This window comes from Setaria viridis, chromosome 4 (assembly GCF_005286985.2).
Source record: "Setaria viridis chromosome 4, Setaria_viridis_v4.0, whole genome shotgun sequence".
Taxonomy (NCBI): Eukaryota; Viridiplantae; Streptophyta; class Magnoliopsida; order Poales; family Poaceae; genus Setaria; species Setaria viridis.
In genome coordinates, this window is record NC_048266.2 from 21,211,298 (window position 1) to 21,233,478 (window position 22,181).

The window sequence follows — 22,181 nt, forward strand, 5'->3', positions numbered from 1 at the left end:
AAAGTCGCTTGACAAACACTTCACATCCCCAAATCTTTAGAAAAGACAAACTGGGAGTCTTTCCAGTCCACATCTCATATGGTGTCTTAACTACAGATTTAGACGGTACCCTATTAAGTGTGAAAGCTGCTGTTTCTAGAGCGTATCCCCAAAATGATAACGGTAGGTCCGACTGGCTCATCATTGATCGAACCATGTCCAACAAAGTTCGATTACGTCGCTCGGATACACCGTTTCTCTGAGGTGTTCCAGGCGGCGTAAGTTGTGGAACAATTCTGCAACACTTTAGATGATTGCTAAACTCGTGGCTCAAATACTTGCCTCCGCGATCAGATCGTAAGGCCTTAATTTTCTTGCCACGCTGATTTTAAACTTCATTATGAAATTCCTTGAACTTTTCAAAGGTTTCAAACTTGTGCCTCATCAAATAGACATAGCCATATCTACTAAAATCATTAGTGAAAATTATGAAGTATTGGAATCCTTCTCTAGCCGTCGTGCTCATTGGTCCGCATACATCGCTATGTACGAGGTCCAACAAGTCTACTGCTCTCTCAGGAAAACCTGTGAAAGGCGTCTTGGTCATCTTGCCTAACAAGCAAGCCTCACATGTCTCGTATGATTCAAAATCAAACGAAGTTAGAAGTCCATCAGAATGGAGCTTCTTCATGCGCTTTTCACTTATATGACCCAAACGACAATGCCACAAGTAGGTAGGCTCAAATCATTAGGCCGAGGCCTTTTAGCACTTATGTTACAGACAGGTGAAGCATCAAGATTTAAAACAAACAATCCATTCACAATGGGTGCAAAAGTCATAAACATATCATTCTTAGAGATCACACAACCATTGTTTTCACTCGCAAATGAATAACCATCCTTCATCAAGCATGAAGGAGACATAATGTTTCGACTTAAACTAGGAACAAAATAACAATTATTTAACTCCATAATAAATTCTGACGGGAGGTGGAGTTGCATCGTCCCGACAGTCAACGCAGCAACTCTTGCATTATTGCCCACGCAGAAATCAACTTGTCTTTCCACGCTTCTACTTCTTATCATTCCCTGCATCGAATTGCAAATATGAGCAACCGATCCGGTATCAAATACCCAAGAATTAATAATTGTATCAGCGAGAAATATGTTGTCTATAACATTAATAACATTAATAACAAGCGTACCTGAGGTGGAAGTACACTTACTTCTGCCATTCTTCAACAAAGCTAGGTACTGCTTGCAATTTCTCTTCCAGTGACCAAGTTCATGACAGTAAAAGCACTCTTTGTCTGGAGTAGGTCCACGTCCAGCTTTAACCTTGGGTGTTGGGTTTGGCTTGGACATTCCAACCTTGCCCTTCTTCTTCCAAGAATTGTCCTTCTTCTTAAAGCTAGGCTTGTTCTGTATAGCCATCACATGGCTGCTACTAGCGCTTTTCTTGATGTCAGCCTCTGTTGTTTTAAGCATGCCACACAGTTCATTCAGACCCTTCTCCGTCCCATGCATATGGTAGTTCGAGATGAAGTTCCCATATCTAGACAGAAGAGATGAAAGAATGAAATCAGTGGCCAACTCTTGGCCTAGTGGGAAGCCTAGCTTCTCCAACCGTTGGGTGTAACCAACCATCTTGATTACATGTGGTCCTACTGTTGCGCCTTCTGCTAGCTTCTTCTCCACAAAAAGCCTTAGACACATTGAACCTTTCAATCCTGACCTATGTTTGGAACATGTCTCTAAGCGCCACAATCATATCGTGCGCCTCATGGTTTGTTTCGAACTACATCTGCAGCTCGGGTTCCATGCAAGCAAGTATAAGGCAGCTTACTTCGAGGTTAGCATCACATGCTTTCTTGTAAGCATTCTTAACAGCAGCAGGTGCATCATCAGCAGGTTCTTCTGGTAATGGGTTGTCTAGAACATCTTCCTTTTTCTCAGCCCTGAGAACAATTCTCAGGTTATGGATCCAATCCGAGTAGTTTGTTCCATTCAACTTGTCCTTCTCAAGGTAACCTTGTTAACCAAACCAACCCTTATGCGTGTAAGTGTCCGACACAAACTCGTCTAGTCAAAGAAAACTAGTGGCACCCTAATTTCATAGACCCACAACCAGTTGTACAAGACATGGGATGGTGCAAGTTTTATTTGGGAGGGTATGCTAACTTAAACTTTGTGAGGGATCGTTCTACTTCTAACATCACATTATGCAGGAAGTAAAACATAAAGAATAACATGCACATAGTTGTGACACAGTATGGCCCGTTTTATTATGGTGATCTCCATCTCCAAATAACTTGTTCACCATGGTGATCTCCATCTCCATGTTCCATGCGCGCCATCCTCCTGGTGATGAGTCCTCCAAGAACTAGAACATGCTATTGCACCTAATAGCTAGTAATGAAGATTACATAGTTGCTTGGATCATCACAGATTGGTACGCAGACCATTAAATACATTAAAGTGACAACACATCTGGCTCCAGCCATGTTGCCGTACGCGCGACACGCAGGTCACGAATGAGTTACACACATGCATTACATACACAAAGGGCCACACTGATCACAAGATACATACATCCTGCAAAACAAAGTTAGGCGTTCTAATGTTCCAATCTTCAGAGGCCTGAAACTCCATCTTACAAGCCGAATTTGGGAAATCTAATTTCGCTAAAAATGGCAAAGCCATTGAATTTTATGTGTAACTTTTTCTGTAGATCAATTTTTATATAAAATTCACCCCGATCCGAGATCGTACCGAAAAGTTACGGCTGTTCTACCGAAGCACATGCACACGGCAAAATTCCAGCTCAGTAGTAGATCCAATCTACTATTGCACATCTCATGCGCCTATTGAATGAAACTGGATTTCGATTCGACCAATCACATTAATCTTCGCTCGCTGCAACTGGCATTACGTGTATCACTTAACTCCGATGGCAGAAATCCGATCGGTAGGAATATGTCGTGACACAACCATTGCAGTAAGAACACAAAACCAGGACATAGATCAAACTGAAAACTCGCATATCTCCATATGCACACATCCCAAATCCAAAACAAAATAGCTATGGCTCTGATACCACTGTTGGGCTACAAGGTAGGCTACGCTAACGCAAATCAAAATTTTTTACCACGTAAACCAGGAAAACTGTCGTATATGGATCACAGGATTACCACTCGATGCACTGGTGCGGAAGATGTAGAATCGCGTCGGGGCAGCGAAGTCGATCAGCGTAGTCGAACACATAGTCGATCACATCGACGTCGAGCAGCTCCTCAGCAGCTCCTCCACGTGCAGCAAGATCGTCCTCGTGTCGCGGCTCATTGTCGGCTCGTTGTGGCTCGACGGCGGCTCGTCGTGGCTCGGCGGCGGCTCGTCCAAGTGCTGCAGTGTGGCGGATCCACCTCGGATTACCTTGATTAAAGCACGGTTAAGTCGCCTGACACGCGACACTCATGCCTTAGTCAAGTTAACTCCAAGTGCCATCGGATTTCATCTGATTAAACCACTTAACAGGACCGAGTTTAGCAAACTCACACGAAGGTGAGTGGTTCCAGAGAGTACAACAGATCCACCAAAAGATTAACAAGTTGTTACACACTTGGTTGTAAATCAGAGTTTAACAAGTTCTGAAGAAAAAGACAGAAGGTAAAACAAGCGGAAGCTAGCGCCGGGGTCGGATATCCTTGATGAGGCCGATCAGGACATCATGATCCCTTTCCTCGCCGTCCGAGGAGGGATCCCACTCGACCGTCCAACCCGGAGGGAGCTGGAGCGGCCAAGTGCCAACAGGAACAAACTCAGGAGCGGCGACTTCACCTGAAAAGAGAGCCACAAACAAGGCTGAGCTTCTAAGCTCAACAAGACTTAACCGACCGGTGGTAAACTACTCCACCACTTCTAGACATGCAAGGCTCTTTGGCTGAGGGGTTTATTTGCCAAAAGTACTATGTAGATCCTTATTTTCAAAGTTTTAGCTCAGATTCTAAGTTCATTAACCGGTTTAAGTTGGCAACTTACTCTAAACAACCATGGTTCCAACAACAAAGCATAGAACAAGCATCGAGTTCATACCATCATCATGTTCCATCTTTACTCAGTGTAGCATAGTGATCAAGCAGTCTCAAACTGGGAGAGGCAGAGGAATCGATCCGAGTTTTTTAACCATGCATGGCGAACCTAATCTCACGACATATGCGCACCACAAGGGTCGCTTCCTGTGTCGGCCGTCCCCATCAATTCCCAGGCACGTGTCAGGTCCAAACTTCCCTTGGCATGCAATGCTCCACAGTTCCGGCCTCTACCGTACTGTGACTGCACTTGCACCCACATGATGCACCATGGGACCTCATTCTAGAGATAGCAGGGGTATAAGCCACGCCCTAGTTCAATCGGTACTAGGCTTCCCCATCCCATACTAGGTATGAGATTAGTACTTTCAAACACTTGATCACGAACACCGCCACTGTCGGGCCTTAACAGATTCCATAGACAGACGGGGCGATCAACCGACCACCAAAAGAGTTAACCAAAACCCTGCCCCGTCCATCGTCCTTATGATGGTAGCAGAAGGAGAAACAACCAACTCCTACAACTCGCGAGTGACAGGAAATCACTCGACTTTTACCGTTCCCTATTTAAGCATAGCCACTACTCGGCCCAACAACTAGTGTGCAGATCAAAGGAACTATGTCATGCATCTAAGGTTGCAAACAACTCCTATACGTAAATGCACAAACATGAGAAGGAAGGTATGTGTAAGTTTAGAGAAAATGGGTTCATGCTCCGGAGCTTGCCTTCAAGCGAGGAGGAAGGGAACTGGTCTTCTGCTGGGCGACGTCGGCTTCTGAAACTGGCAGCTCAGCTACAGCTCCATCTTCTGGCACCGTGTGTAGCTCGTAGACGCCGTCAGCGAGGTGCAACTCTACACGAATGCAATGCAGGAGTTAGTGTTTAGACGGTTATTTCAACAACACTTGCAGTTAAGCTCGGACATTTTGCAGCAAGGTTACAGAAAAGGTGGGGAGAGATTACTCTAGTTGGTGGAGAGCAAGATCAAAGGGTCGGATGGGAAGAAACTTATGATCTAACCCTTAGACTAGAGGAATAGCTGTGCTGGGGGTCCTCAGACTTAAAGTAGAGAAGCCTCTGATTTTTACACATATACCCTCGGGTCAAGGAAAAAGGGTCGTGCGAACAGATAGGGTCGGGCGAGACGGAAAAGGGGTCGGGCGAACAAATAGGGTCGGGCGAGACGGAAAAAGGGGTCGGGCGAACAGATAGGGTCGGGCGAGACGGAAAAAGGGGTCGGTAGCTTACCTTCGGTTTATAGGTGAAGCTTTGGGATCGGGAAGGAGCAGACTTGGGCGGAAGGACTGAAGCACTAAGACTTGGGGGGCGGGGCGATGTCCGGCTGTACTCCGGCGGTGACGGAGCTTCTTGTGAGCAGGAAGGAAGCTCTAGCACTGCGCGGAGGAGCAGGCGGCTGGGGGGATTGGGAGGTGCGGGTGTTGAGCGGAGAAGGGGAAACTCTCAAGAGGTTTAGCGGGATTTGCTCAAGTGCTCACAGAGCAGGGGCGGTGAAATGGCAAGGGCGAGGAAACTCCGGTGGGACTCCGGCATTCCCTTTTATAGCTGCGCGGAAGAGAGAGAGTTGGAGTAACGCGAAGACCGGAAGAAAAGAATGGAGTGCGCTGCCATGGCGGCGATTGAGCGGCGAGGGCTGCGGAACAGGACTTCGGAGATGACGCCTTCGGCCATTGGGCACTGGAGTCAAGGTAGCGCAGGCGCTGTTTTGCCGGGGTTGAGATTAGGCGGAGGCGAGCGTCGTCGAACGGCGGATCTAATTGGTGTGACAGGGAGAACGGCGCTACAAGCAAGGTTGCAACCGGTGAAAAGATAGGCGGGCTGCGACTGCGCGGGCAAGCGTGAAACAGTGGTTTGCCAAGGCACAGTTCTGACAAGGCGGAAAAGGAGCTGTTGCGGCCGGGGTCGGGGTTGGCGATGGAGGAATCGTCGCGTAGCGCATTTGGGGCGGCGCGACTGTGGAGAGGCGGCGGAAAAGACGGAAGGCCTCGGGCCTTGCAGCAGGGGATCCGACGAGGTGATAATGGGCGCGAGCAGCGAGGCAGTTTGGATGCAGCAGGCGGCAAGCTCTGCCACAGCGGCGACGGGGCACCATGGCACGGTCGGCGGGGGCGCGAGCGAGATGAGGCGCTACAGAAAGGGTCGCAGAGGAGCTTCTGCTGCGATTGGGGAAGAGGACGCGGGAAACCATCCGATCGCGGCCGGCGGCGGGGCGAAGCGGCGGGCGTCGGGGAAGTTGAGCCACACGGCGGGGGAGCTCTGAAGTGGTTCCAACCGCTCGAGTGCGTCTGCCTCGGGAGATCCGGGGGAAAAGATTGCGGGTCCACCCGTCAGTCTCGGTTTCTCCTCTGCCCAAGATTGAAAGGGACACTGTTGTTGAGACTTAGAAGGAATCGGTGGTCCTGGTTGGGTTTTCAGGGGTCGGGACCGGAAACTGGAGGTTGAGCGCTTAAGCTCGGGGGAGCTGAGTCAGTGGGATTAGGGACTCGGATTAAGATTAACTCGAAAGATTTGACCAGGGTCGTCACAGCCTACCCTCCTTAAAAAGAATCTCGTCCCGAGATTGGGGTGTAAGAGCGACCAATGAGGGTGTGCAGTCCTTACCTCCTTGGCTGGAAAGAAAACCTTGGAAATGCTTGTTCAGATACTCTTCTGTCTCCCATGTTGCGTCATCCTCTGTGTGGTTATTCCATAGGATTTTGTACATTTTCACCACTTGGCGTCGGGTGCGCCTCTCCTTATGGTCAAGAACTTTGGCCGGGTACTCAGCATAGGTCAGGTCGGGCTCGATTTGAAGTTGATCCTGTCCCAAGATCTCAGTTGGGACTTGGACACATTTCTTCAGTTGGGATACATGGAAAACATCATGTATGGCCGAGAGCTGTTCTGGGAGTCAGATCCAGTAAGCAACGGGTCCGCAAATTTCCACAATCTCATAAGGGCCAATGTAACGGGGAGCCAATTTCCCTTTTACTCCAAACCGTTGCACTCCTTTGGTTGGGGAGACTCGAAGATATACGTGATCACCAATGTCAAACTGCAGGGGTCTCCTCCTCCTATCGGAGTAACCTTTTTGTCGGGATTGGGCGGCCTTGAGATTTGCTTGAATTATCTTCACTTGTTCTTCTGCTTCTACCACTAAGTCAGGGCCATAGGTCTGTCTTTCGCCAACTTGTGACCAATTTAACAGCGTCCGACATCTCCGGCCATATAAGGCTTCAAACGGTGCCATCTTCAAGCTAGTCTGGTAGCTATTGTTATAGGAGAACTCTGCCAATGGTAAGCATTTATCCCAATTTTTGTCATAATGGATGACGCAAGCTCTCAACATGTCTTCAAGGATCTGATTTACCCTTTCGGTTTGCCCATCGGTTTGAGGGTGGTAAGTTGAGCTACGAATGAGCTTGGTGCCCATTGATGCTTGTAGCTGTTCGAAAAAACGCGCTACAAACTGAACTCCTCGATCAGAGATGATCGTCCTAGGCACACCGTGTAGGGAAACAATGTGGTCAAGGTACAACTCCGCATATTTCTTGGCCGTGTAGGTGGTGTGAACCGGAAGAAAGTTGGCAGTCTTGGTAAGATGATCCACAATCACCCAAATGGAATCATGTCGCTGCGATGTAAGGGGTAGTCCAACAATGAAATCCATGCAAATGTCTTCCCATTTCCAAGAGGGAATAGGTAGGGGCTGCAGGGTACCTACTACCTTTAAATGGCTGGCTTTGACACGTTGACAGGTGTCACATTCTGAAACATACCGCGCCATCTCTGGCTTCATTCCACTCCACCAGAAGATTTGACGGAGATCATGATACATCTTATTGCTGCCAGGATGGATTGAGAACTTGGAGAGATGAGCTTCATCTAGGATTTGCTTTCTCAGATTGGGGTCGGATCGTACAACCAGTCGATTTCCATAGTACACTCTCCCATTCTCATCCTGTCGGAATTGTTTATACCATTCATCTTTCAATGAAATCTTCCTTTTGATCCGCCTTACTTCCTCATCCTCTAACTATGCTGACCCAATTTAGTCTTCCAGGACAGACTCAAGGGAGATGTGACTGAGGGTTCCATGGGAAACAATTTCCAACTTAAGTTTTCCCATCTCATGACACAGAGTCTCGGTGGAGTTGGTTGCCGACAAGCAATTGCAAAGGGTCTTGCGGCTAAGAGCATCTGCCACTACGTTGGCCTTATCGGGGTGATAATGTACTTCCAAGTCATAATCCTTTATCAACTCCAACCATCTTCTTTGGCGCATGTTGAGGTCGGCTTGAGTGAAGATATACTTGAGGCTCTTGTGATCAGTGTAGATGTTGCAGTGGGCGCCCATCAAATAGTGCCTCCATATCTTTAAGGCATGAATTACTGCTGCCTACTCAAGATCATGGGTCGGGTAGTTCAGCTCATGAGGTCGTAACGCCCGTGAGGCATAGGCAATGACTCGGTGGTCTTGCATAAGAACACACCCAAGTCTAGTGCCAGAGGCGTCACAGTACACGTCAAACGGCCTAGAAGAGTCAGGTTGAGCCAAAACCGGGGCTGAGGTCAGCAAGTGCTTCAGGGTGTTGAAGGCTTCTTCACACTTGTCGTTCCACACAAATTTGACCTCTTTCTTCAGCAGCTCAGTCATCGGCTTAGCTATCTTGGAGAAATCCGGAATGAAGCGCCGATAGTAGCCTGCCAATCCAAGAAAACTTCGGATTTGGTGAACTGAAGTGGGAGGCTTCCAGTCCATAACATCCTGTACCTTGCTGGGGTCAACAGCTATGCTATTCCGAGAGATAGTGTGTCCCAAGAACTTGACACTATCTAACCAAAATTCACACTTGGAGAATTTGGCATAGAGCTGATGATCTCTCAACCGTTGAAGAACCACTTGAAGATGTTCGGCATGTTCTTCTTCACTCTTGGAGTATACCAGAATATCATCAATGAACACCACCACGAACTTGTCCAGTTCGAGCATGAACACCGAATTCATGAGATACATGAAATAGGCGGGTGCATTGGTGAGTCCAAAAGACATGACCAGGTACTCGTAGAGTCCATATCTAGTGGAGAAGGCAGTTTTGGGAATGTGACAGGATCTGATCTTGATTTGGTGATAACCGGAACGAAGATCGATCTTGGAGAATACTCTTGCTCCAGCTAACTGATCAAACAGATCATCAATGCGGGGAAGGGGATACTTGTTCTTGATAGTCACCGCATTGAGGGGTCGGTAGTCCACACACATGCGTAGACTCTCATCCTTCTTCTTCACAAACAGGGCTGGGCAACCCCAAGGTAAAGTGCTGGGTCGGATAAAGCCTTTTTCCAATAGATCCTTCAACTGGGTTTTTAACTCGGCCAGCTCAGCGGGTGGCATCCGATAAGGTCTTTTGGAGATAGGGGCGGTGCCGGGGATCAACTCTATGGAAAACTCCACATCTCTATTGGGCGGCATGCCCAGCAAAACATCAGGAAACACGTCGGTGTACTCACAGACTACAGGGATATCCTTCAGTCGGGTCTCGATTGCGGGATACGCACAAGAATTCACATCTTCTCGGCGAGGCAATTGTACAACAGAGGGGCCTTGGTGGGGTGAGTTGACCTGGATAGCTCGGGCTGGAATATCTAGAACAACCTGGTGTCTAGTCATCCAATCCATTCCTAGGATGACATCAATCCCCTCTAGATCGAGGATAACAAGGTTCTCCTTCAAAAGGGTTCGGCCTAGCTGGATAGGCACGTTGACACTCATCCTATCAGATGTGATTATCCCACCCGGGGTGGATATCCTAAAAGATCCTCTTGTTTGGCATTCCTTTAACCCATATTTGTCGCTAGTCCTTCTTCCAATAAAACTATGTAAGGCTCCTGAGTCACACAAAACCAAAGCTGAAAAACTGTGAATCAGAAAGGTACCCGTCATTATCGGCGCACCTTCAGGAAGCTCTGCTGCGTTGGTGAAGTTCAGCCGACCTTGACGAACTTGCATCTTGGGCCTGTTCCCTTTGTTGAGCATTGCATTGCTCTGCCCTAGTCGCTGATTCTGATTTCTGGGGTAGTCCTTGGCGAAATGCCCCATATTGCCGCAGGTGAAGCAGCGGTTACCATTTGCAGGGCGCGGTGGTGGCGGTGGGGTCAGCCGTGGTGCCTGAGGTGGAAATCCCGGAAAACGAAGTGCTGCCGCTGGTGGGGGTCGGGAGACCCATCTTCCCGACTGCTAGGGTCGGCTGGGTGCCTGTGGGGGAACCATTCTGAATCGTTGTGTAGGTGGGCTGGACGTTGGCAGTGGAGCCTTCCTCTTCCTCTCGGCTGCCAGAGCCTTCATGCAGTCTTCTTGTGAGATGGCCAAGTTGACCAACTCATTGTACGTATTCACCCTTATCGGATTTAACCTTTCCCTGAGCTCCAGGCTCAGCCCTCTGCGGAACCTGTCCCGCTTCTTCTCATCTGTGTCCGCATGATATCCAGCGTATCTGCACAAATCATTGAAGGCCTGCGCATAGTGCAGGACATCTCGATTTCCCTGGGTAAGGGCCAGGAACTCGTTGAGTTTGCGTTCTAGAAGACCTTCTGGAATATGATGGCCCCTAAACGCCGTCTTAAACTCCTCCCAGCTGACGACGTGGTCGGCCGGCTGCATGGCGTGGTAGTGATCCCACCAAAGGAGGGCAGAACCACGCAGTTGCTGCGCGGCAAACCGAGCCTTGTTCTCCTCCAGGCAATGGGCGATGAGGAGGGAGAACTTGGATTCGGTGGCATGAACCCAGGTGTCGGCGTCTAGCGGGTCTTGTGTCTTCTGGAACAAAGGAGGCTGCGTGCTCAAGAAGTTCTCATAACGAGCAACTTGGGGTTGTTGATGGGCTCTCCCTCCATGGGGCTGCTGTTGTTGTCCCTGTACAATATGCCTCAGCAGCTCGGTTTGAGCTGCTAGGATGGCCTCCAGCGAAGGTGGGGGCGGAGGTGGAGGAAGATCCTGCCTCTGTTCACTGCCACTAGGCACAGAGCCAGATCGGGTGCGGTGCGCCATCTGCAAGAGCCAACGTTCCATTAATTCCATCACCTCAGAAGTATTCCAATTATGTGGGAACGCATATGTTAAATCCTCAAATGCGACTCTTGCCGATAAGGCAACACAACCACATCTCTTATTAAGGAGATACACACTTCCTCTTGCTATCTTAGTTAGCAACTATCTTAGTTCTGCACACGACTTCGGGCGAACCATAACCATATCCCAAGAGTTCCACTATATCTGACCTTAGGCCGAGGGGTCGGGCTAAGTGAAACAGTGCAACAAGGGGTCGAGTGAAGCGAACCGCACAAGAAGGGGGTCGGGTAAGGTGGAGAACTGCTTCGAGGGGTCGAGCGCATCCGACCCTGCGGCTCAGGGTCGGCCAAGTTTTGGACAGACCCACAGAAAAAGGGGTGTGTGGTCATAGCACAAACTCGCACAACCTGGCATCCCAAGCGTGTCGCAAAAGAGTCAAAGGTCAAGTTAAGATCTGATTCCACTGAGGTCATTTCATTGTTGTTTCCCCAAAACACAGGAGGGATACTCAACTCAAAGCTAACCTATTACATCACTATCCAAAACTTAGGTTGCCGAGGAGTACAACAAAAGATGAGATTCCTATAGCTCTCAACCTACGAGGGAATACTGTGAGTTGGAGAAGGGGCATCGCCATCCTCAATGTCCATGCTGGACGCTCCCATTACTTCCTCGGGATCTTCTTGCTCATCCAATTGCATCTCAAGGGCATGCATAGCATCAAGCTCGGCGTGGTGCTTATCCAGATGAGCATTAGTAACTGCTAGCTCCATCTCGACCTCCATCTTTTCTTCGGAAAGCTCGATCATGCCATCCACCAGGTCCGTTACTTCTCCCTCGAGTTCGGAGATTCGGTCTTGCATGTCATGGATCTGTATGCCTCTCTGGATGAGTTGATATATTTGTCCCACCAAGTCTCTCTTGGCGGCGTTGAAGAGCCCTTGGGTGTCTATGGCTATCCGAGCCAAGATAGCCATTGCTCGGCCTTGAAGCTCGATCAGTCGATATAAGGCTGACATGCATCTGGTGGTGGTAGAGATGGTGACTAGTGAATGGGAGGTTGCCAACACCTCTATGTTGTTGACGCGATCAAGCCAAGCCGGGTCCATCCGGTCCCTGGCAGGAAACAGGCCGATTGGGTCCAAGGTGACCTCAAGCGGGTGTAACCGACAGAACTGGGTGAGGATTTGTAGAGCAGCCGACTCCCAGGTGTCTTCCAGAGCGTGTCCACAAGTCAAGACTTCGAGCTGGGGCCACTCGGGCTGCACAGGGGGTGGAGGCACAACCACCCGTACGTTGCACCTCTGCACTCCGTGCTCCTGGTACATCCATCCCACGTACAAAGGCGGGGACTGGTACCCAAACCACCTTAAGGTATCCCACAAAATAGCAGGAAAACCCTCAAAGTGTAGGCACGTAGAATGGGAAATGTCATCGGCGCCATAAAACACGTGTCCGAGGGCGGCCATCTGGAACCAAGAACCAAAACATCATGAGATAGAAATCCCAAGAAGGACAGATCGGGCAGGAAAAGAACTCGGAAAACAACCAGAGCGTAAGCTGGAAAGGAGGCTAAAAATCCTTAAAGCGAAGAAGAGCTTTTCCAAGGCAAGGTTGTTTTAGGGAGGTGGTTTCACAGATTTTAGTTGATGACGCATGCACGGCCTACTTCGTCCTTTCAATCAAAACAACTGCCAAAACTTTGGTGTTACGCAGTCAGTGCCGGTGGCAAGGCAACCAGTACGTCTCTCCCTATAATATCTAGTCGGGTTCTAGTAGCGTCTCCTAAGCCAACGCGGTTAGTACCTGCAGAAAACACAACCACATGAACCTTTCGTGCCAGCACCCACGAAAGCGTCCCAAAGCATTACCGTTCACTATAGAAACGACACCTATGCGTTTTAGGCTGCATGGACAGCACAACAACCGTGGAAATAGATCCCCTTTGAATGGAACCGTATAACCCTTCGCATACTCGTGATGCGGAATCTGCGCACGTATAATAGATGTGGGTGAACAACCGTGATGATAGGCTCGTTGGAATCGAACCATACCACCCTTCGTATGAATTAGCATACGGAACCTGCACACGTATGATAAACGTGGGCGAAACAACCGCGATGATAGGGTCCTTTGAATAGAACTCCCTATCAACCCTCGCATACTCGTGATGCGGAACTCGGCACACGTATGATACACGTGGCAAAGCGTTGGAGGTTAGCAAAATAACCAATCAGTAGTAGCCACCTGAAACAACCCAAAATCCCCTAGGGCCTCTCGTGCTAAAGTTATCCTTAACGACCGTACGGGATTTTTCAACATTTTTCTTGCAAATTTTATTTAAAAGAAAGTGTTTAGGACCTATTGTGTTCTCTGTCTTGCTAAACCAGCTCTGGTACCAACTGTGGCGGATCCCCCTCGGATTACCTTGATAAAAGCACAGTTAAGTCGCCTGACACGCGACACTCATGCCTTAGTCAAGTTAACTCGAAGTGCCGTCAGATTTCATCCGATTAAACCACTTAACAGGATCGAGTTTAGCAAACTCACATGAAGGTGAGTGATTCCAGAGAGTACAACAGATCCACCAAAAGATTAACAAGTTGTTACACACTTGGTTGTAAATCAGAGTTTAACAAGTTGTGAAGAAACAGACAGAAGGTAAAACAAGCGGAAGCTAGCGCCAGGGTCGGATGTCCTTGATAAGGCCGATCAGGACATCAGTGATCCCTTTCCTCACCGTCCGAGGAGGGATCCCACTCGACCGTCCAACCCGGAGGGAACTGGGGCGGCCAAGTGCCAACAGGAACAAACTCAGGAGCGGCGACTTCACCTGAAAAGAGAGCCACAAACAAGGCTGAGCTTCTAAGCTCAACAAGTCTTAATCGACCGGTGGTAAACTACTCCACCACTTCTAGATATGCAAGGCTCTTTGGCTGAGGGGTTTGTTTGCCAAAAGCACTATGTAGATCCTTATTTTTAAAGTTTTAGCTCAGATTCTAAGTTCATTAACCGGTCTAAGTTGGCAACTTACTCTAAACAACCATGGTTCCAACAACAAAGCATAGAACAAGCATCGAGTTCATACCATCATCATGCTCCATCTTTACTCAGTGTAGCATAGCGATCAAGCAGTCTCAAACTGTGAGAGGCAGACGAATCGATTCGAGTTTCTTAACCATGCATGGCAAACCTAATCTCACGACATCCACGCACCACAAGGGTCGCTTCCTGTGTCGGCCGTCCCCATCAATTCCCAGGCACGTGTCAGGTCCAAACTTCCCTTGGCATGCAATGCTCCACAGTTCCGGCCTCTACCGTACTGTGACTGCACTTGCACCCACATGATGCACCATGGGAACCTCATTCCAGGGACAACAGGGGTATAAGCCACGCCCTAGTTCAATCAGGTACTAGGCTTCCCCATCCCATACTAGGTATGAGATTAGTACTTTCAAACACTTGATCACGAACACCACCACTATCGAGCCTTAACAGATTCCATAGACAGACAGGGCGATCAACCGACCACCAAAAGAGTTAACCAAAACCCTGCCCTGTCCATCGTCCTTATGATGGTAGCAGAAGGAGAAACAACCAACTCCTACAACTCGCGAGTGACAGGAAATCACTCGACTTTTACCGTTTCCTATTTAAGCATAGCCACTACTCGGTCCAACAACTAGTGTGCAGATCATAGGAACTATGTCATGCATCTAAGGTTGCAAACAACTCCTATACGTAAATGCACAAACATGAGAAGGAAGGCATGTGTAAGTTTAGAGAAAATGGGTTCATGCTCCGAAGCTTGCCTTCAAGCGAGGAGGAAGGGAACTGGTCTTCTGCTGGGGTGACGTCGGCTTCTGGAACTGGCAGCTCAGCTACAGCTCTGTCTTCTGGCACCGGGTGTAGCTCGTAACGCCGTCAGCGAGGTGCAACTCTACACAAATGCAATGCAGGAGTTAGTGTTTAGACGGTTATTTCAACAACACTTGGAGTTAAGCTCGGACATTTTGCAGCAAGGCTACAGAAAAGGTGGGGAGAGATTACACTGGTTGGTGGAGAGCAAGATCAAAGGGTCGGATGGAACGAAACTTATGATCTAACCCTTAGACTAGAGGAATAGCTGTGCTGGGGGTCCTCAGACTTAAAGTAGAGAAGCCTCCGATTTTTACACATATACCCTCAGGTCAAGGAAAAGGATACAGCCGAGTCCTCGGGCGAGACAAAAAAGGGGTCGGCTAACAGACAGGGTCGGGCGAGACGGAAAAAGGGTCGGGCGAACAGATAGGGTCGGGCAAGACGGAAAAAGGGGTCGGGCGAACAGATAGGGTCGGGCGAGACGGAAAACGGGGTCGGGCGAAGAGATAGGGTCGGGCGAGACGGAAAAAGGGTCGGGCGAACAGATAGGGTCGGGCGAGATGGAAAAGGGGTCGGGCGAACAGATAGGGTCGGGCGAGACCGAGATGGAAAAGGGGTCGGGCGAACAGATAGGGTCGGGCGAGACGGAAAAAGGGGTCGGGCGAACAGATAGGGTCGGGCGAGACGGAAAAAGGGGTCGGTAGCTTACCTTCGGTTTATAGGTGAAGCTTTGGGATCGGGAAGGAGCAAACTTGGGCGGAAGGACTGAAGCACTAAGACTTGGGGAGGGGGCGATGTCCAGCGGTACTCCGGCGGTGGCGGAGCTTCTTGTGAGCAGCAAGGAAGCTCTAGCACTGCGCGGAGGAGCAGGCGGCTTGGGGGATTGGGAGGTGCGAGTGTTGAGTGGAGAAGGGGAAACTCTCAAGTGGTTTAGCGGTTTTTGCTCTAGTGCTCGCAGAGTAGGGGCGGTGAAACGACAAGGGCGAGGAAACTCCGGTGGGACTCCGGCATTCCCTTTTATAGTTGCGCGGAAGAGAGAGAGTTGGAGTAACGCGAAGACCGGAAGAAAAGAATGGAGTGCGCTGCCGTGGTGGCGATTGAGAGGCGAGGGCGGCGGAATAGGACTTCGGAGATGACGCCTTCGGCCATTGGGCACTGGAGACAAGGTGGCGCAGGCGCTGTTTTGCCGGGGTTGAGATTTGGCGGAGCCGAGCGTCGTCGAACGGTGGATCTGATTGGTGTGACAGGGAGAACGGCGCTACAAGCGAGGTTGCAACCGGTGAAAAGACAGGCGGGCTGCGGCTGCGCGGGCAAGCGCGAAACAGTGGTTTGCCAGGGCACAGTTCTGACAAGGCGGAAAAGGAGCTGTTGCGGCCGGGGTCGGGGTTGGCAATGGAGGAATCGTCGCGTAGCGCATTCGGGGTGGCGCGACTGTGGAGAGGCGACGGAAAAGCCGGAAGGCCTCGGGCCTTGCAGCAGGGGATCCGGCGAGGTGATGATCGGCGCGAGCAGCGAGGCAGTTTGGACGCAGCAGGCGGCAAGCTCTGCCACAGCGGCGATGGAGCACCATGGCGTGGCCGGCGGGGGCGCGAGCGAGATGAGGCGCTGTAGAAAGGGCCGCAGAGGAGCTTCCGCTGCGATTGGGGAAGAGGGCGGGGGAAACCATCCGATCGCGGCCGGCGACGGGGCGAAGCGGCGGGCGTCGGGGAAGTTGAGCCACGCGGCGGGGGAACTCTGAAGTGGTGCAGGCCGCTCGAGTGCGTCTGCCTCGGGAGATCCGGAGGAAAAGATTGCGGGTCCACCCGTCAGTGTCGGTTTCTCCTCTGCCCAAGATTGAAAGGGACACTTTTGTTGAGACGTAGAAGGAATCGGTGGTCCTGGTTGGGTTTTCAGGGGTCGGGACCAGAAACTGGAGGTTGAGCGCTTAAGCTCGGGGGAGCTGAGGCAGCGAGATTAGGGACTCGGATTAAGATTAACTCGAAAGATTTGATCAGGGTCGTCACATGCAGGTGCAACACCTCCAAGGTATCCACACGTGCAGGGAGGAAGCGTTGCAAGCCGGACTGCTAGGTCCGCGAGTTGCAACAGGCCGAGGGCATGGGAGGCGCGACAAATGTGTTTCGGCCAAAGGGATAAAACCCTAGGGCACCCCACCCCTCTATTTATAGAGGTTCCTGATGGGACTCTAGGTCTGAGGCCCATTACTACTTCAAAACCTGATCCAACTCGGATCATATCTGAATTGGGCTTCCAGCCCCTTAAGTGTATGACCCTATGGGTTCGAACACGTATAGACATGGCCCGAGTACTCCTACTCGGTCCAATAGTCGGCAGCGGCCTCTAGCAAGACGTGCCAACTCCTATACGCACACGAAGATCATATCAGACAAACCGTCACAACATTATGTACATGCTATTCCCTTTGCCTTATGATATTTGGTCTAGCTTCAAGCCGACTGCTCTTTCTTGATTCTGTGATTCGGAATCCCTTTGTAGGTTAACTCTTAACCATTCGTAGCATGGTCATGCATTTTCAGATCCGATCACTCGAGGGGCCCAGAGATATCACTCTCAATTAGAGAGGGGCAAATCCCATCTTGATTGACCATGTCTCACAGCATGCTTCTTGACAAACCCGAAAGTTACCTTTTTTAACTACCCTATCATGGTGTAGCGTTTGATAGCCCCTAAGTAAGTTAATCCACATCTCGAGTACATGCGACAATCTCAGGTCTAAGGACAAAGCGTACATGTTGTGTAAAGAGAGAACTACTTCTCATGTTGGGTCAGTCCTAGCACATGTCTCCATATGTGCCTACATTATTAGTTTGACATCTCCATGTCCATGACTTGTGAAACATAGTCATCAACTAATACATGTACTAGTCTAATATTCATGTGTGTCCACGCATGAACTCCGACTAGGGACAACTTTTAGAATAACCATACAAGTAAAGAGTTCCACATACAATTCACATAATTGCAGATCAATTCAATTAGCCTTTAATGGATATTCAATGAACACAATATACAAATCATGGATACAATCAGATATTATCATCTCTATGATTGCCTCTAGGGCATACCTCCAACATGCTAGACTTGTAATAATTCTGGACCTTTATCTCTATGCAAAATTTTATTTCCTAAATTTTCACCTAGCACTGTATCATTCATTATTTTAATCCGCAGCGCATGGAGATAATTCATCAAGAAACACAGAGGTCCATTCAAAGAAAAACTTACATGGAACACAGACTTCCCGGTACGTATGAAGTTTGCACATTTTGTACATTCTATGGCATGAATATTTCATAACTTGTTTTTACCCCACTAAAGTGCTTAAGACAGGAACCCCGGAATAATCTATGTGGCTACTACATCTGTGAGCATATGCACAGTTTTGTGGGAACCAAGGGACTGAAGATGATGCCGCACAACTATAAAGTACATAAAATAAAACTATTAATAGTTAATTATTTTCTAGTTCAATAATTGTTCGTGTAACATTCACATATTTCCAAATTACAGATGTATAATATTCAACAAAAACTCTTGGAGAAGGAAAGAATAGGGGCAATATGTGAAGGTCTGATGGGATTCCTGGTGAACGAGGTGGTAAATCCACAAGGAGAATTTTATTACTGTGGACGAAAATTAGACGCACCGAGCAACACCTCGACGGGAACATCCAAGGAATGACCGAGGAAAATTTTTGTATATGTATACTAAATGTATAAATACTATCCTAAGATTTGTATATTGTGCTAAGAATTGTATATATAGTAATTGTACAAATACTAGTTGATTTCATTATAAAAAAAGTCTTAACTACTAAATGGTAACTAAAGGGTACGTGGTGCATGAAAAATTATAGGCACCATGCAAGCAGGCGCTTGTAATTTCATGTATGCACTTTAGTCCCGGTTGGAAAAACCAACAGAGAATAAAGGAGGCACCCTTTACTCCCAATTGGAAAAACCAACCAAGACTAAAGGAGCTTGTCCCGCGCCTGGCGTGGCAGCCCCTTTAGACCTGGTTGGTTTTACCAACTGGGACTAAAGGGTATCTTTAGTCCCAGTTTAGCGACCCAGGACTAAAGATCTTTCATCTCGATTACTTTATCCCATATGAATTTTCGGAAGATTTGGCCCCTACCAACGGGGACTAAAGGTGAGTTTTCTACCGGTGTGAACTCATCGAATGGATTGAATCCATCTATACTTAAACCAAACTGTATGTTCCTTGCATCATTTTTAAAACTCAGGAAATTCTCTATCAATTGTTCTCCACTGGGACCAATCAGCAGGGTGTTTGATCATTTCATCTTGCTTACTTTTTTTCCTAACGCATCAACTTTGCATGTGCCTTATTTCTGAACAAACGCTTCAAATGTGGTACTACAGAGAAATACCACATTACTGCAGGAACTTTCTTCTTGCTGACCTGCCCCTCAACATCACTGGGATCATCTTGCCTAATCTTATAATGCAGCACTTCGCACACAAGACAAGCCTCCAATTTCTCGCATTCCTCATCGCGATAGAGGATACAGTCATTAGGACATGCATGTATCTTTTGCACCTACAATCTATAGGGCAAACAACCTTTTTTACTTTGTACGTTGAAGATGGCAATTCGTTCCTCTCCGGAAATATGTTCTTTATGATTTTCATTAACTCATCAAAATCCTTATCAGAAACTCCATTTTCTGCCTTCCATTGCAGCATTTCCAGTGTGGTACCCAACTTTTTGTGCCCCTATTTGCAATCTAGGTACAACAATTTCTTATGATCATCTAACATACGCTCAAACTTCTTTGACTCATTCAGATTCTCGCAGTCTTTCTTTGCATCTCGCAACACCTGACCTAGATCATTGGTAGACCTTCTTCTACAACCATCTCTTCTTCAGCTTCGCCCATTGCAGCATCTACAAAGGCACCTCCTTGAGTCCAGTCAGGAATGTAGCTACTATCTTCTTATTCATCATCATCTTCCATCATAACTTCTCTTTCCCCGTGCTTGGTCCAAACGAAATAATGAAATAGTTAGGCATGAATCCCGAATTGTATATGTGGGCGTGAATAATCTTTCTAGATGAGTAATCCTTCTCATTTTTGCAAATTCGGCATGGATAACAAATAAAACTAGACGACGGCTTGTTGGACTCTGCCAGATCGAGAAAACCATGCAAGCCATTAATATACTCCATGGAGCATTTGTCCATATTGTACATCCATTACCGATCCATCTACAAAGTATTACCGAACCAAAAATATTCTAATCATACATAGAATTATACATGAAACATAATAAATATGATACAAATACCTTTAAACTCAAATGTTGCTAAAAATTTAGATAGAAATACACAAATTTAAATTTTAAACTCAAACTACATGATACACTACGACAAACCATCCACTAAGTACTATCTAGAAGGACTTTAAGCATCTTGGGCGGCGAAGATGAAGGTTTCGCTGACCCAGCCTCATTCTCTGGTTTATTTGTGCCTCCTGCAACGGTAGTACTCATTGGACCTGAAGCACCCGGGACTGGCGGTGGAGCATAATGACCACCAAAAGGAGATTCCTGACCTGCCGCAACAGTATCTTCATAACATCTTTCCAAATAACGAAGCATTGCTCTCTCCCACGTGCTCATTTTCTTCGGCTTATCATGAGGGCTACCTGTGTTTTTTCCCTTGCCATGAGAGGAACGACGATCGCCCCCACCATCACCACTACCTCCAGTAGCAGTAGCCATCTCTATGTACCACAATTTATTTAGCTCATATTTACAAATGACTAAACTATGAACAAATTATAATTTATTCCCCACAATTTATTTAGCTCAAACATAACATATAAACGAAAAGTTTCTCCAGTGTAGCTTATTCTAAAAATAACTAATTACATACCTCTATTTCATCTTATTATCTCTACGTACCACAATTTATCTCGCTCATATTTGCAAATGACTAAAATATGAATAAATTATATTTTTTCCCATAATTTATTTAGCTCATATTTGTAACCTCATATCAATTTTTTTGACTAATACAAAATATAGCATCTAAAAGTGTAGCTTATTCTAAAATTCAAAAATATAAGATCTAAATAACAGATGCATATAAATAAAAAATTTCTCCATTGTACCTTATTCTAAAAATCACAAATTACTCATCTCTAAAGCATAAAACTTAGTATATTAACCATGTATCAAGGGAGGATGAAGTTTCTAACCTTTAGAACACTTGAATGAGTGAAGTCCCCATGAAATGGTCAAAAATCTAGCAGCACCTCCCCTATTTCGCCATGAATGGATGAAGCTCGAGCTGAAGGAAGAAGACACTTGATTTATAGGAGGGAAGTTAGTATCTGACCCGGTACTAATGGGTGACCTTTAGTATCGGTTGGAGCCCCAACCAGTACTAAAGGGGGTCACGGGGGCTCCTAGGAAACTAGCCGTTAGATCTGGTACTAATGCTCACATTAGTACTAGGTCAAAAATCAACCGATATTAAAGGTTAGGACCAATGTTCAGTTTTCTAGTAACGAGACTTCCCTCCGGTACAGCAATCTTTTTGATCCAGTAGCAATCAAAGCCAAGTATCTGCTCATGACTTAGAAACTTGGCAGAATTATGAGTAAGCTTGGTTGCTGAGCAAGCCTCGTCTTACCTTGCTCGGTTTGGCTCTCGAGTCCTGCGAAAGATTTTGTGATGCCAGGATGGAAGAGTCAGAATTTGATTGCTCGTGAAAGTAAAGAAAAACTTGTTCAGCCGAGAATACATGAATAAGTAAATTCATAGTCCGGAAGAATTCTCCAGCCTCAGGGTGAATTCGGCATCCGAAGCCTATTTTAGAGTGCCGCGTGTACTCCATGTTACCGTAGCTGTTCATCGTGTAGTTCCGTGTACTTGCATCGCGTGCCATGTTCATACGCAAATGCCCAAGCTCCGTGCATGTGTCGCTGCCGTTCGCGTGTGGCCTACGCCCACCGCCCATCGACCCATTAGGGGAGTCGTAATTGGCTGAAAAAAAATTGGCAGCGTGTTCGGCTGGCTGCTTTGCAGTAGCTGCCACAGCTAGCCGAATAGCTACTCCAAATATCGTAGGAGGCTCGGCCTGCTGCTGCACCAGCAGCCGAGGAGCAGCAGCCAGCCGAACGCGCTGTCCATAC

At 47.8% G+C, this 22,181-nt stretch overlaps 1 pseudogene; it reads right to left on the bottom strand.

The window, feature by feature from the left end:
* Positions 1 to 9,758: 9,758 nt before the first annotated feature.
* On the bottom strand, positions 9,759 to 11,414 carry LOC140222609 (uncharacterized; annotated as a pseudogene).
* Positions 11,415 to 22,181: the final 10,767 nt, after the last annotated feature.